This window comes from Polyergus mexicanus, unplaced genomic scaffold, assembly GCF_030449975.1.
Source record: "Polyergus mexicanus isolate NDT 795.1 unplaced genomic scaffold, iyPolMexi1.0 SCAF_22, whole genome shotgun sequence".
Classification (NCBI taxonomy): domain Eukaryota; kingdom Metazoa; phylum Arthropoda; class Insecta; order Hymenoptera; family Formicidae; genus Polyergus; species Polyergus mexicanus.
This window is the reverse complement of record NW_027223342.1, coordinates 3,466,552-3,470,865: the sequence shown is the minus strand read 5'-3', so window position 1 is coordinate 3,470,865 and position 4,314 is coordinate 3,466,552. Positions and strand designations below refer to the sequence as shown.

The 4,314-nt window shown below is 42.9% G+C and overlaps 1 pseudogene; it reads right to left on the bottom strand.

Moving 5' to 3' along the window:
- Window positions 1–945: 945 nt before the first annotated feature.
- LOC138942461 (uncharacterized) lies at window positions 946–4,110 on the bottom strand (annotated as a pseudogene).
- Window positions 4,111–4,314: the final 204 nt, after the last annotated feature.

Below are 4,314 nucleotides of genomic sequence, written 5' to 3'. Positions count from 1 at the left end.
ACAGTTTTTCATATCGAATATCACGCGATCACGCGCTGTTCGGCTGATCGACGGTGTTTACCCTCGCTCGTGTTTTGATTTCGGCTCTTACCGTACAGATTTGTCGGTTGAATTTACAGTTTAAAATCGATTAAATTCAACGTTTTAATCTTGAACACTGTCGTTTTTATGATATTTTTGATAGAATTCTCACAAGATTTATTTTGCTATTAACTCATTGCTTAGCCATATGTAAATTAACTTAAAAATATTAATTATGCATTAATTACATTTAAATGTAAAATTATAAACATTATATACAAATGCGCGCTCGCAGGTATAATTACTAGCTTATCATTTTTCGAAAACATGGTCAGCCAAAATCTTCCACATCGGGGGGGCTCCACTTCCGGAAGATATAACCTAATCCAAACCAAATTTTAATTTTAAATCAGGAATAGGTTTGAGTTACGTTATATCTCCTGGGAGCCCCCCGTAGGGAGGAAGGGGGGGGGGGGGGAGGCGCCGGAACCCACTGTATCCACGCATACACTTTAGAAAGCAAAGCGGAGTCTACTTCAAAATTGTTATATGGATGGAAAAGTGTATGCGCGGACGCAGTGAGTTCCACCCCTCCGTACAGGGGGCTTTACTTCCGGAAGATATAACCTAACCCAAACCTATTGCTGATTTAAAAATAAAATTTAGTTTGGTTGTGGAGTGGACTTTAAAATACATGATTACCCAATTTTCGGTAATTTTGGTGGGTAGGGGTGATGGGGGTCGGGCCCCCCCCCAACTGATTATCATTGTTGGGGTCACAATAAAGAGTTTTACCGAGAGATCCGATCATATTTCTCAAAATTCAGAAAAGGCCTTATTCGAAACAATTAGTTTAACAACTTTAGTTTTTTAGTTTTTATTTTTTATGAAAATTATTTTCCAAGGAAAAATTTTTTTAAGTTATTATTTAGGGATAAATATTAAACATTTTTTGTGTACAAATTGAGATTTTTTTATATTAGGTCTTTGACAAATTCGAAATCGTGCAGCCATGATACCAAATGCATTTTCTACCACCAGTCCAGCTCGACTCAGACGATAATTAAATATTTTCTGTTCTTCAATTATATTTCTTCCAGGATATGGTCTCAGAATAAATTTATTCAGCTGAAATTCTTCATCAACCACAAACATGTATATGGGAAAAATGGTCTGCCAGCGGAGCATACTGATGGCATTGATACATCCAATTCATTCCAATGAAACATTTGGCCCATTACGGAATTCAAGAAAATTCAGCCATCACTATGCCGATCTTGCGCACCAACATCAACAAGCATGAATCTATAGGAGGCCGAGACGATTGGCATGAGCACAATATTGTGAAATTTTTTATAATTATAGTATGTAGAGTCAGTTTGATTTGGACACTGAAAAAGCCTTAATTATGGAAGATAAAATAGCACGTAAAATCTATGATGTGTCTCAGTCCACAATTTATCTTCATTGTAACGTGTTGTAACGCGGTTACTTTTCGCGAGTGCGCGGATGAGCTCGGTCGGGATCAAGGCTCGTGAAAAGGTGAGACACACGAAAAGATGTAGTTAAAAGATATCGTCTTTATTTGCCTCTGTCGGCAATGGTCGATTTACAATAATGAACGCGCGGCGGATGATGCAACGCGCTAAATGCAATGCGCGTTCGTTATTCGGTGCGCGATGTTCGATATATCGAACCACTGATAATATTCGTACGGCAAAGCCGTGTTTATTTTGACGGCACGCGAAACGCGCAAGAAATCGAGTGCGGTCGTTCGGCGCGTGTTTATTTTGACGGCGCGCGAGACGCGCAAGAAATTAGACGCGGTCGATCGGCGCGTGTACGGCAAGGCCGTGTTTATTTTGACGGCGCGCGGAATACAATGTAATATTAGGCGATAGATATTTCGGCGCGGTGCTTATAATTCGCAAGTATCGTTTGATCGTTGTCGCGGAATTATGCGCGTATTCCCAGTGGTAGCGAATGCGATCGGAGATCGAATACCCTCGACCGGGCGGAGAACTCTCCGTCCCTGCTTCCGTTCGCGGAGTTGAGGATAGCGTGGCGGAGTCGAGAAAACTCGACGGGGCAGCGAACTCGCAAACCCACGGTCCGGCTGGCTGGAGCGGTCGGATACTAGACCGGACTCTAGGAGAGCGGCGAACACTCCGTTCTCGTCGATTTGGTCGGATTGGTGTGAGGAGTTCGGAGACTGCACGGAAACCGAGAATGCTCGGCGGAGGCTGCGAACACGTCAACCTCACGTTCCGTCGTTGCTACGAATTTCAGGATCGGTTCTGGTACTGTATCTCGGAGCGTACGGCTCGAGCGGATTCAGGAATCGTTCTGGTCCCGAGATGCCGAAACGCTGTCTTTTTATACCCGAGCGTCTATCGGTAATTGCGTCGTTCGCCCCCGGGTGGGGATAACGACGCGTTGTTTTCGGCGGGTAATTACGGTAAACGCGTCGCTTCCCCTGGGCGAAACGACGCGGCGTTTCGGCGGTTGACGCTCGGGATCTTCCGGCAGCGTTCGGCTATGCTCGGTCTTCGGCGTAACGGTCACCGTATAATGGCCGTATGATTGTTTATCACAACCGCGGTGATTTAAGTATTAAAAAGGGCGCTAGGCGCCTCTGCCACTGCCCGGCTGGTGTTCGCCGGGCGGCAGACATCCGGCTGGCTACGTGCCGGGTAACGATGGGGGGTGCATCGTTACAGTGTTTACCATCGATTACGCCAATGCAATGTGGAAAGTTCTACTGTTCTTCAAACTCAGCAGCAATTTTTTTCCAGTTGACGCTAGAAGGTTGAAATAATTCATCCTATAACATGTCCCATAATGTTTCAGATTTCCCCTACAATCATTAAGACGATATCTCCATCCCACTATACATAAGCAATGAAGTACATTGAGTCTCCTGATGATAAGAACTTATCAATGAAGAATTAAGCGAATCAATATTTATTAACATAAGGATATAACGATGCACCTCACCGTTACCCTCCATTCTTACCCAGCCGCCAATCCGTCGGAAGTCCGCCGCCCGACGAACACCGGTCGGGCAAAAAGCGGAGGCGCTGAGCGCCCATTTTTAAACGATAGACAAAACGCATAAACATCTAACCGCCGTTAAGCGCGAGTAATCGTCAAGAGCCAGTGACGCGCTCGGGTACCGACCGACCGATACCGAAAACACCCGAGTCGCGCGCGCCGGTTCTATGACAAAAATACCGTTAGAACAATAGCAGACGCGCGCGCCGAAAAACCGTATAAATAGAGTGCATTTTCATCTATCGAGACGAGATCTCCCGATCAGTGTTGTTCTCGGGGGCGCTTTTTTCGCGCATGCGCATTAAATGTAGCCTTTAGGTATGTGTCACGTTTATAAGAAAAAGGATGCTATGGAACCTCTACTGAGATAATGTTAAAAATAATTTAAAATATTTTATAAATTATAAATAAATTACAAATAAATAATTGAATAATTAATAAAAAATGACATGAATGAGTTTAAAAAATTTTTAGCTTTAAACATATTATTGTAAACAATATACATGCACAATTATAATTATAGAATATTAATTTTCATAAAATATTAATATTAATAAAATAATTGTATAATAATAAAATAAACTAAAAAAAGAAAGGTAATAAAATAATATTGGTCATTTTTTTAAAATAAATAAAAGTATTTTATTTGGCAGAATCATAAAATGTTTGATAAAGTACCCGAGAAGTTTCTGGTTTCGGGGGGTGTCGGAAAGAACAGTTAGGATTCACGCGCACTCACTCTGGTCCGAGCCGCACTTCGCAAATCTTCTCGCTCAAACGTATTTCGACGCTTAATTGGCGGTTGATTAGTTCCTTGTCGTTACCGAGAACCTTGAGAAAACCGGAAGAGAGTTCACTTGATCTGATCCGAATAACAAAACCGAATTCCGAAAGCTTTTGTTCACTTTTCTAAAGGCGACGTGCGTCACGAAAGACCCGTACTCACAGAATGATCGAGAATCTCCGGAAGGGTCGATATCGACGCAGGAGCACGGATAAGGTCCTGAGAGCGTGCTTGTAATTGGGTGATAGCATGGCGCGATGCCAGTTAGATTGATAGGACAGGGTTGGGTTAAGGTCGCGTACAAGAGAGAAAAGGAAGAGAGAGAGAATACTAAAGAGAAGGACCAGAGTGAGTGAGATGCTGTTGAGGAGATTGCGTAAAAGTCGCGAGATTTTCTGAACATAAAGAATACCAACATTTGTTGCAAAGGTAAGGAAAACTGCCAAAAACCTCAC